Raw genomic sequence first — 12,977 nt, 5'->3', positions numbered from 1 at the left:
CATAATAAGCTATATATTTAGCCTATAATTCTGTCATGAGAGACAATAGCAAGTTCATTAGCGTTCGTGTCTCCTAAGGTTCAATCCATGGCACAAGAACAGAATTTTAAGGTTTCATTGATTTTTTTTGTTTGTTTTTTTTTTTTTTGTTTTACCCATTTTAGGCTTCAAGTAGATATATTAGGAAACCAAAATAATTGGAAAAGAAAAAAAAAAAAAAGCTCCATTTTGAAATTCTGAAAGATGATCGATTATCTTCTCGACAAATTGTATCAATGGATTATCAAGAGTATTTTATAAAAACTTAACCTATGGTCTGTTCATGGCAGATACCTACTAATCCAAGTCAACAAAGTTGAATTATTATATTGGCTCCACATTTTTAATATTATATTATATGCTCATACGCACATATAATAGTGTCACCTTTTAATGGGGGAAGTCATTAGTTCGAGCTTGATATCTCGTTATTATAGCATGTGATAACAAGTCATATTTGTAGCCACGGTGAATTTAGTTTAGTGGTAAATGACATGACTTTCGTTCCTAGAGGACGGTGATTTTGTCTTTTTGGTATCGCTCCCAAAAGATTAAAAATCAAAAGAAATTTATATAACCGATCCTACACCTAATACTACAATGACGTAACAATAGTGATAAGTCCGGGTCGATCCGTAGGGAGACGCAATATTTGTTTTGTGAAGTTAATTTTATAGCAATAGTGATAAATATGGGGGGTTGGCGTGGATAAGAAATAAGTGTGAAGTTAAAAGCAAGAAAGTAGAGATAAAACATACAAATGTAATTAAGGATAGAGTTTCTAGTCTTGGGAGTAGGTTGAGTTCTTATGCAATTTTCTATTAGTGGACTATTTTTTATTTAACTCATATTTGATCATATTTTGCACAACAACATACTTGACTCGACCTAACTAGCCTTTACTATGGCGAATAACTAGCTAGAACCAAACCAAGCAAGCGACCTAAGTACTAATTAAAACCTCATGCAAAGCTCCAACTAATCTAAATGCAACCAATCCTACAGAATCCTAAGCAATCTTATAGAATCATTTTACACTTGCATTAAGTCCTAGGTTTCCATTGTTGCTTAATAATCGGAAAGCCCACGTTAATTAACCAAATTTCTTTGAGCCTAATCAAATCATGCATTCTAAGATTCGAGATTAGCCTGCAAACCCTAGCGTACAAGATTCAATATTTGCTAGTCGACTTAAGCTAGACGAAGAATGAAGACATCGTGCAAGCCAAATATCTTTGACAACGACATACATTCCAAGGGAGGGGCATTAATCCATCCAAAAAACATACACCAAGAATTTCAACGGATTCAAAGAGGCATGAATCAGAGCACGAAATTAATACAAAATAGTTCTCGAAGAATTTACATAGGTCTACTCCCAAGTGTTGAATTTAGTGTCATAAATCTCGTGAATCATGTATTTTGTAATTTGTAAATACAAATTATTATTTAATAAAATAAATAGTATTTTATTCGACATTAAAAATGTATAAACTCAATCCAATAAATTAAGATCCATGGTTATTTTATGTAGCCTGAACAATATGTAGTAGACACATAAGTGAATCACGTTCAAGTAATAATCTAAAAGATTTGCAATATATGGATAAGATTTGGTACCTTATCTTGGTGACATTGCAGATAGGGCCCACTTTGTAAATGTTACAAACGATTTGATCCAAATTGTTTATGTGGAGACATGTGAGTGTGTGTATCCTATACAAAGAGTTTGTATTGAAGGAACTCCATTTACAGAGAACCTTTGAGCGGAAGCGGATCATTCAAATCCCATTTCGATTGAACGCATATATTTACAGTCATACAAGAACAGATTATGCATAAAACTTAAATTACAACATGCTTTTGAAATCAAAACAAGGTTTAGAGATTATATCTTTGAAGAACCATTCTTCAAGGTAATCCCTCAATCGTACTCGTTCACGAACGCGTCGAACAAGTTACGAACTCCCTCGAACAAGCAGCAAATAACAACTCAATCCTCGAACCAACAGGGACACTACCACTTAGTGACCTTGGTATTCTCGGTGTGAGAATTCAGGAATGGTGAGCTCTGGCTAAATTTTGGTTAGAGGGAAGTTTTGAGTTGAAGGAGGAAGACGATCGAGTAGAAGCAAGGCTATCGTATAGCAAAAGCTCTTGATCGTTTAGAGAAGCGAGTCTATCGCATAGGCTCCCAAGGCTATCGTGTAGTTACTCGATCGTGTATCATTTGTCTGTCCTTAGAATTCTGAAATCAAATTTTATTTATTCGTTTTGCCACAGAAAATAAATAACTTCCCACTAAGGGGTGGTTAGAGAGAAAGAGGGTTAATTATCAAATAATTATTAAATTATAAAGAAATATGATAACTAACTTATCATACTATATTTACAAGCTATGGTTTTAATATTGCATCACATACAATATATAAACCATAGTTCTTTTTCTTTATTTTATGACATTTATTATAAATTATATTTATATTAAATTTAATAACTATGTATCTTATTCATAGAAAATATATTTGAATCATATTCAAATATTAGTTCCTCCCATCAAACAATAATGCATCAAATATATTATATCAATTATATCATATATAATTGAATTAATGTAATTATATCATATATAATCAAATTCTCTCTTATTAATTTGAACATTTCAAATTAACCCAAAAACTGATTCTCAACTTAAATCGATTAAGCTACCAAGGGAACCTTATAGACCTATAGCTTGAAGCTTCAACGGTACGTGAATAACTGATTAAACTCTTTAATCACATTATCCACCATTCGTTAACTATCGGGCACTCCACTAAAGACCGACAGATGCACTCTTCGTACTATAGATATATTTTGGTGTCTATTGAATATAACCAATCAATAATACGATGACCCTCACAAATCGTGCGTAAGTACAGCTGGGCCAAATTACCATTTTCCCCCTGTAGTTACATCTAACTCTTTAAGTACCATTGATCCCTCTAATAAACAATAGATCATTGTCCCACTACGACTAAACCCCTCCCGGCCAAGAAAGGGTGTGATGCCACATTGTTCAAACCCAAAATCAGCCCTTAAGGGAGCAATTTATCTACTTACCCTTGCTTCGGAGAAGGAGTGAATTCCTTCTTGTGTAGCTGAGTTCCTAGCTCCCCAGTCAGACGAATCCCCAAAATGGTTGACTTGTTGATTAGGCGATCTGGCCACTATCACCCATGCAAATCAAAGGACCGTCCTCATAGGTAGGAGTTCACAACTCATTCAGGATTAAGGTTATGTTACCTATGGTCATCCTAGTGAAATGAAAGTCTCAATTATGAACGACGTTATATAACGAGACTAAATATTTCTTGGTCCAGTCTTATACAAACTCCTTTATATAGAATATCTCTGCTCACATGTTTAATATATGAATGATCAGGATCAGATCATTTGTAGCAGTTTACAACATTTGTAACACCTACAAAGCGAGCCATACTCGTAGTGTCACCAGGATAAGGTACCCAGCCCTATCCATATACTACAGACCATTTAGGTTATCACTTAAACATGATCCACTTGTATGACTCCACATATATGTTTAAGTTACAACGATAACTATGGATCTTAGTTTATTGGTTTGTGGTTAATGCAACTAAAATATCATATATTTCATAGACAGAAGTGAATAAAATATCATATATTATTAATCACTGAAAATATTTGTTCATACATGGTTTACAAACTACAGAACCCTACGAGATTTAGGACATCAACCCTAACAATCTCCCACTTGTCTTAAAGCTAGTGGTGTGTACAAGATAATCAAATTACAAGTACACAAAACAATAAATTAGGACAGAAACAAGCCCAGTACAAGATCTCCCACTTGCCTTAGTCCAGCCATGGTCTGTCCCGTAGGCCCATACTCTGCAGGTGACCCTTAAACACTGTAGCCGTGAGGGCCTTCGTAAACAGATCATCAACGTTCTGCTCCGAAGCTATCTTCGTGACAATCACTTTCCTTCGATGCATAATCTCTCATATGAGATGGTATTTTTGCTCAATGTGCTTGCCGCGCTTATAACTCTTAGGCTTAAGGGAATTCACCACAACACTACTATTATCACAATAAAGTGTGATGAACTTAAACATGTATGGAACAACTTCCAGACCAGTCAGGAATTTTCTAAGCCAAACGACCTCCATAGCAGTTTCACAAGCCACTACATACTCAACCTCTATGGTGGAGTCCGCGATGCACCCCTGCTTGGTGCTTTGCCATACTATAGCACATTAATTAAGAGTGAACACTGATCCTAAAGTGAATTTTTGAGAATCCCTATCGGCCTGAAAATTATAGTCTGTGTATCCTATTAGGATCAAATCCTTAAAACCATACACAAACATGTAGTCCCTCGTTCTCCGTAGATATTTGAGGATGTTTTTGACGGCTGTCCAGTGATCATATCCTGGATTAAACTGATATCTACTGACTATCCCCACTGCGTATAGATGTCAGGTTTAGTACATAACATCGCATACATCAAAATGCCTACGGTAAATGCATAAGGGACCCGTCTCATTTCTTCAACCTGTTGAGGTGTCTTAGGACACTGTTCCTTAGACAATGTAACTTCGTGCCTAAAAGGAAATAAACCCTCTTGGAGTTCTGCATCGAAGTACTTGATCAACATCTTGTCTATGTATGATGCCTGAGACAGTGCTAACATTTTGTTCTTTCAATCCTGAAAGATCTGAATACCAAGAACAAACCGAGCCTCTCCCAAATCTTTCATTTGGAATTGGTCGCCAGCCAGTTCTTAACTGTAGTCAATAAGCCTATATCATTGATGGTTGGAAAATGGAGTAAATAAATATGCATTCATTGTTTGTTCTCGCGTTGTTGGTCATGCTTTGGATATGCAATATGCGTCTAAGAATGTATGCAATGACCATACGTTCCTGCCACAAGTTTTCTTGCTCTCTCGCCAAGTATAATGAGATCGCAAGTTTCTCAGGTGATCCGAGGTCGAACTCAGGGACTTGTAGCTAAATTTCGTGAAGTAATGTGTTTGCGGCGAAGAATAAAAGAATATTGAAGTTGAAGGTTTAAGGGCTATGCGCTACTCCTACTCCTAACTAATAGATTAAGTAGAGGAAGTTTAACTATGAGAGATAGAGACACGACAACTGTTAATGTGTAAAAAGATGTATGGGAAAATAGATAAAATGGTGGGGGATGACTTCACCGCAACACTAAGCTTGATCACAAGAGTAACCTTAGCCAGCACAAGCTATGCGATTATGCTATACACACTTGTCGAAGACGCATGCGATGAATATGCGATAGATATCGATAGGACTTATTTCTAAGTCTCTATTCCTGCTCACGTGCTCTCACACATAAACAAGATGACCGTATACCACCATATCCTACTTCTAGACGCATGCGATGTGACCGCATACATTCATATCCTATCTATAGGGTGCATACGCTGTGTAATAGCAAACAAAACTTATCTCTAAGCTTCCATTCTTGCTTATGCGATCTAATCTGACTCTCTCAAGACTAGATTTGGTTTTTAGACTACTCTCCCAAGTATGCCTAAATGATGAATAATGCGCTCATAAGACAAGGTAACCACATAAAGCATGGATGACATAAGATTATTCCTATCTCTAGGAACACTGCTTACTTTTCTTAATGCGTTCAACTACTTACCCTCTCGAGCAGTTAGTCGCTGCTGATTCTACTCATAGACAAGCATTGCATCCACTTATAGACAAGCGTTGCTACGACTTCACACTAAGAAAATAGGATTTTCTCACAACACTCGCACAACGCATACCTCTCGGTAGTTTGCTACATGCTTCATATGTCTATGCCGCATGATTAAGTATGTGATACTCTAGCAGTCTTACTTAGTTGTGCAATGAAGGTAAATGATGATAAGAAGAGATAAATGAAGATGAAGTCGAAGGAAAATATATAAATGCATTGATCACAAAATGCATTAATCTCTTAAGCCACAATGTAATACAATACATAGATAGAAGAGTTATGGAGGGCCAGATGGAAACAATGTCTTGCTTCCATCAAATGTGTGTCAAGGCTGCCAGTGATGCCATGGATGGGCGGTGGAGTAGTCTCTCTCGAGATCTATCTTCGGAGAAGCTCCGATTGTCACTCGGAATGGTAGAAGGAATGAAGAAATCTCAAGAATATCTTCTCACGCTTTCGTCTGGATCACAAGGATCTACCCGAAGGTAGAAGCTCGGATATTTGAAGTTGTGCTCCAAGGCTTCCATTTATAGAGTTTGATCACCGACAACATTAATAGTCCTTCTCTGAAATTTTGCAGTTAATGACGTGATGGACCTGCTCTGAATCTCTACTGCTAATGGCGTGGTAGGTGAAATGTCAACATCACCTTTTGATACTCCCGAGATATGCGTTCATGCTTGGTTTCCAAAGTATCAACGCATTCCACCACCCTTGCGTTCATCCCTCTATTATGGTTATTACTCTGTAGCCGCAAATTCAATGCGATGGACACATGTGGTTAATGGCTGCAACATCCATGCATCGAACGTATGCATTCGCCTCTGTGACAGAGAGATTCCCCGCATGCGATCGATTCCTGTGTTGGCAACAAAAATAGACAATTGGATACAAAGTAACGCATAATAGTGGGTTAGCCGAGATTCTTAATGCCGATCGACGCAAGCTCATTTTCTCATGAATCTTTAGTATAATCGCCGCATATTCTATTTAACAGCCCTCATAATTCTAAATAAAAGGCTTATAATAACGTATATTTCTGCCTGTCATAAATCATTCCCAATGAGTAGGATATAATCTACATATAACACTAGGAAAACTACTGAACTGTTGATGATTGTTTTGTAGACACAAGACTCATCAACATTCTGACCAAAGCCATAAGATTTGATTGCAGTATCAAACCTTATATTCCAAGATCGAGATGCCCGTTTCAGTCCATAAATGGACCGATTTAGCTTGCAAACCTTTTGCTCTTGATCTTGGACTATGAATCCTTCGGGCTGCACCATATAAATGGTTTCCTCAAGATTGCCATTTAGAAAAGCAGTCTTGACATCCATTTACCATATCTCATAGTCATAATATGAGGCAATGGATAGGAGGATGCGAATAGACTTCAGCATGGCAATAGGCGAGAAAGTCTCCTCATAGTCAACTCCCTCTACCTGGGTATAACTCTTTGCCACCAGTCTAGCATTAAAGATTTGCACCTTCCCATCAACACCCCATTTCCTCTTGTAGATCCATTTACAACCTATAGGTTTAATCCCATCAGGTTGATCTATAAGATCTTAAACTGAATTGAAGTACATAGACTTCATTTCGAGATCCATGGCTTTGATCCATTCATCTTTGCCAACATCCTCCATTGCCTTCTTGTAAGACAATGGATCCTCAACCTCGCCATTAGCTACCATAGCCAGGATTTTAGTTAAACCCATATAACAAATGGGTGGGTTCACAACCCTCCCACTACGTCGAGGTGGATTTGACTTATGTTGAATGGAAAAATGATGGGGTTATGCATGCAATCATGTGTGGTACATGCTTAAGCTATGCATTTATACCCATGCGTCGGAGGTCATGCGTTGGAATAAAAATATGCGTTAATCTAGTATGCAATGACCTCGTGTTCCTATCACAAGTTTTCTTACCTTCTCGCCAAGTATAACGATAATGCAAGTTTTTCGGGTAATCCAAGGTCGAACACAGGGACTCGTCACTCAATAATGCTTGTGAAGTAATGCGTTTGAGGCGAGAAATAAAAGTAAAAAGAAGAATTTTAATGGATTTACACGCTACTCTTACTCCTAACTAAACAAATTGAGCAATGGAAGACTTACAATAAGAATTGGTAGATACATAGCAACTATTAACGCATAGTAATGTTTATTATCTTAAATCGCTCGAGTAATCCCAACTCGTCACACTAACGCATCGCACACCTCTCGGTAGTCAACTGCATGACTATATCTTTATAGCGCATGGTTGTGTCGAGCATAAGATTGTGCCTATCTCTAAACAATGCATACTTTGCTTTAGTGCATTCCATTTCTTACCTTCTCAGGCAGTTAGACGCGACTAATTAACTTATAGACAAGCATTGCAACAACCCATTGATAAGTGTTGCTACAGCCTTTCACCAAGTAAAGAGGATTGACTCACTATACTTGCACAACGCATACCTCTCGGTGGGTTGCTACATGCGTCCTATCTCTAGACTACATGATTAAGTATGAGATCGCCTTTGATAAATAAACGATGAAGGTAAATGATGATAAAGATAAAGATGATGAAGAAGATGGCATTGAAGGAATCAAGATATGCATTGATTAAAAAATGTCTTAATATCTTAAGCTAAAATGTAATACAATACAGAGGTTAGAGGAGAAATCTGCTGGTGGTGCCATGGATGAATGGTGGAGATGTCTCTCTTGAGCTCTATCTCTGGCGAAAGCTTCGGTCGTCACTCGATCTGGTTTGTGGAGATGAAGAATTCTCACTGAAAATCTCGTTCATGCTCTCATCTGTGATCGCAAACCTCTGTCTTGAGGCAGAAGTTTGGATGTCTTGAAATGAAGGTCCAAAGGGCTATTTATAGAGTTTAAACACCGAAAGCTATCATGATTGCGTTATGTCTCACTGTTGTCTTTGTCGCGGTATGGGCAATGTCACATCATCTTATCTTGTTGATACTCCCAACGTATGCGTCTGAGCCTAATTCAACTGAAGTATCAACGCATTCTACCCATCTTGCGATCGCTCTTCTATTATGGTCATCACTTCGTGGCTGCAATCTCCAAGTGATCACCGTATTCGCTTGATCATCGCAACTTCCATGTGATGGATGCATTCGATCACCGCAACTTTCATGCAATGGATGCATGCGATCACCGCATGCGTTCGTCTATGCTATAACGGCTTTCAGCACATGAATTTGTCTTTGCGGTCGCCTGGCTTCAGCGCATGCGTTTGATTACGATTACTTATTTCCAACGCATGCGTTTGATTCCTGTGATAGCTACAAAAATAGACACTTTGGCACGGAGTAAAGCATAATATTGGGGTCAGTGAGGATTTAGGTGCTAATCGACGCAAAACTCAATTTTTCACAAATTCTAAGTATTATCACCGCATTTTCTACTTGTTAGCCCTCATAATTCTAAATAAAAGGCTTATAATAACTGGCATTTCTGCCAGTTATCACACCCCCAAACTTAGAATCATGCTTGTCCTCAAGCATGTGTTATACTCAAAAAATTCTTACCTCACCTTCCGGCGTTCCTTTGTGATGTCAATTTCTCTCAGAATATAATTAACTCGTACTTCTAACCATGGCCGCAATGCTCTCCTCTACTTTGGCTACTTCTTCAAAGAGATCTTTTCTAAGTTGAAGTTGGGCAAGCCTTTGCTCAAAAACTTTTTATTCATTCTCCACAACTTTGCGTTCAGCTCTTGAGAATGCGTTCGTTCAAAACAATTCAAGACTATGCGATTACTTATTCGAATGCGACGTTGAACCTGGTTATGCTCTTCATTTTAGCTTACCCCCACGTGTGTCATGCGGGCATCTAACTTCGGTTGCGTTCCATTTTCAACTCAACTCATGTCTTGCTTAATTTGACTTGCGCCCGACAGAGGAGTTGCGCTTATGCATTGATCCTGGCGACTTACCTTTGTTTTGGCTTGCCCCCACGGGTGTCATGTAGACATCCAACTATGGGTAAGTGCCTTTCACAACTTAACTCTTATCAACATGAGTTTCCCCATTCCGTTGACAGTGGAGTTGTTCTGTTTTTTTTTTTTTTTTGAAGATAGGAATGATCGCAATGTAATGAACGCAATTCTCCGAGACCGCTGCCACCCCCAAACTTAGAGGTTGGCAGTGTTCTCACCGTAAGCTGAAAGCAAACTCATAGGAATGCGGTAACAAACATTTGAACAAAGGTTTGCGCGTAATAAAACTTAGACTTTCAAAATTTGAAGAATCTATTAAAAGTAAGGAGAGATTTGTGATGCTTAGTTAGCGGATGCGGTGTATTATTTGTACCATCATAGATGCATCGCAAATGACTGCAATCGGACAAAGAGAATTTCAAAAGGATAATGCATAAAAGATAACGATAGAAGAACCTTAAGTAGAATAACGCATGCAACAATGTGTTGGAATTCATACGATCGAAGCTATGCATTGAAAGAGGTGGTGGATTCTTCTATTGTAGCTGTGCACCAAGGAGAGTTATTATCGCACCTACAAGGAGCAGACGCACCACAACTAAGGAAGTAGCCGCACATCCAAAATAACAATAAAAATAAAAACAAACTAAACTATGAAAGCAAGGTAAAGATAGAGTAGAAAACTTCCTTGGAGAAATTGGAGTGTTGTCACTGCAAGGAGTCTTCCATGTAGAAGAGTGCTCTCAACTGCTTAGGTCAAGACTCGTTGTCCTGACCATTGGAGCTTCCAACAATTGTTGGATGCATGATGGTTGACATGCGCCTAAGATTGCTTCTAGCTTATGCGACAGATGGTCTTTCTATCTCAGGGTCAACATTGACTTTCGACGCATCGCCTATACTTCAAATATTGTTTGCAGCTTGGTCATACAAGCTACAATACGCCCAAGACTAAAAGAGTGCTTGTGAAAACACAAAACTTAACAAACCATTAGCTGCCAAGTCCCCGGCAACGGCGCAAAAAACTTGTTGGTTGGAAAAATGATGGGGTTATGCACGCAATCATGTGTGGTACATGCTTAAGCTATGTGTTTATACCCATGTGTCGGAGGTCATGCATTGGAATGAAAATATGCGTCAATCTAGTATGCAATGACCACGCGTTCCTATCACAAGTTTTCTTACCTTCTCACCAAGTATAACGAGAACGCAAGTTTCTCGGGTAATCCAAGGCCAAACACAGGGACTCGTCACTCAATAATGCTTGTGAAGTAATGCGTTTGAGGTGATGAATAAAAGTAAAAAGAAGAAGTTTAATGGATTTACACGTTACTCCTACTTCTAACTAAACAAATTGAGCAATAGAAGACTTGCGATGAGAATTGGTAGATACATAGCAACTATTAATGCATAGTAATATTTATTATCTTAAATTGCTCGAGTAATCCCAGCTCGTCACATTAATGCATCGCACACCTCTCGGTGGTCAACCACATGACTATATCTTTATAGCGTATGGTTGTGTCGAGCATAAGATTATGCCTATCTCTAGGAACAATGCATACTTTGCTTTAGTGCGTTCCATCTCTTACCTTCTCAGGCAGTTAGACGGGGCTAATTAACTTATAGACAAGCATTGCAACAACCCATTGACAAATGTTGCTACAGCCTTTCACCAAGAAAAGAGGATTAACTCATTATACTCGCACAACGCACACTTTTCAGTGGGTTGTTACATGTGTCCTATCTCTAGGCTAATGATTAAGTATGCGATCGCCTTTGATAAATAAACGATGAAGGTAAATGATGATAAAGATAAAGATGATGAAGAAGATGGCATTGAAGAAATTAAGATATGCATTGATTACAAAATGTCTTAATATCTTAAGCTAAAATGTAATACAATACAAAGTTAGAGGAGAAATGAAAGACTCTGCGCCAAGGCTGCTGGTGGTGCCATGGATGAATGGTGGAGATGTCTCTCTCGAGCTCTATCTCCGGCGAAAGCTCCGGTCGTCACTCAGTCTGGTTTGTGGAGATGAAGAATTCTCACTGAAAATCTCGCTCATGCTCTCATCTGTGATCGCAAACCTCTGCCTTGAGGCAGAAGTTCAGATGTCTTGAAATGAAGGTCCAAAAGGCTATTTATAGAGTTTAACGCTGATAGCTATCATGATTGCGTTATTTCTCACTGCTATCTTTGTTGCGGTATGGGCAATGTCACATCATCTTATCTTGTTGATACTCCCAACGTATGCATCCGAGCCTGATTCAATTGAAGTATCAACGCATTCTACCCATCTTGCTATCGCCCTTCTATTATGGTCATCACTCTGTGGCTGCAATCTCCAAGTGATTATTGCATTCGCTTGATCACTGTAAGTTCCATGCGATGGACGCATTCGATCACCGCAACTTTCATGCGATGGACGCATGTGATCACCACATGCGTTCGTCTATGCGATAATGGCTTTTAGCACATGCGTTTGTCTTTGCGGTCGCCTGACTTCAGCCCATGCATTGATTGTGATTACTTATTTCCAACGCATGCATTTGATTCCTGCGATAGCTACAAAAATAGATACTTTGGCACGGAGTAATGCTTAATATTGAGGTCAATGAGGATTTAGGTGCTAATTGATGCAAAACTCAAATTTTCACAAATTCTAAGTATTATCACCGCATTTTCTACTTGTTAGTCCTCATAATTCTAAATATGACATTTCTGCCAGTTATCAACTTATTAGATGAACCTAAATAAAAAACTCTTGTCTTGTTGAAGATTCAGTAGTTTCTTTGGAAAGCTTCTTCAACACGATTTTGCTTTTAGGTCTATGCTCCCTTATATGATCTTCCTCAAGAAAAGTAGCATTTGTCGATACAAACACTTTTTTTTTTCTTTAGGATCATAAAAATAACCTCCTCTCATTCCCTTGGGGTAGCCTACAAATAGGCATAGCCTCGAACATGATTCCAATTTCTTAGGATTAGCCTCAAGCAAATGTACTGGGCAACCTCAGATACGGAAATGGTGTAAACTAGCTTTACGACCATTCCATAACTCCAAAGGTTTTCTGGCAACACTCATGGAGGGAACACAGTGTTGGGGTTGATGCCCTAAAGTCTCATGTCCTGTAGTTTGTAAACAATTTTGTACGAACGCTTGTGATGTATAATCTATATGATATTTACTTCACTTCTTGACTTTGCA

The sequence above is a fragment of the Benincasa hispida genome, chromosome 9 (assembly GCF_027475165.1).
Source record: "Benincasa hispida cultivar pf3 chromosome 9, pf3_genome.v1.1, whole genome shotgun sequence".
Lineage (NCBI taxonomy): Eukaryota > Viridiplantae > Streptophyta > Magnoliopsida > Cucurbitales > Cucurbitaceae > Benincasa > Benincasa hispida.
Note: the sequence above shows the minus strand (reverse complement) of the source record.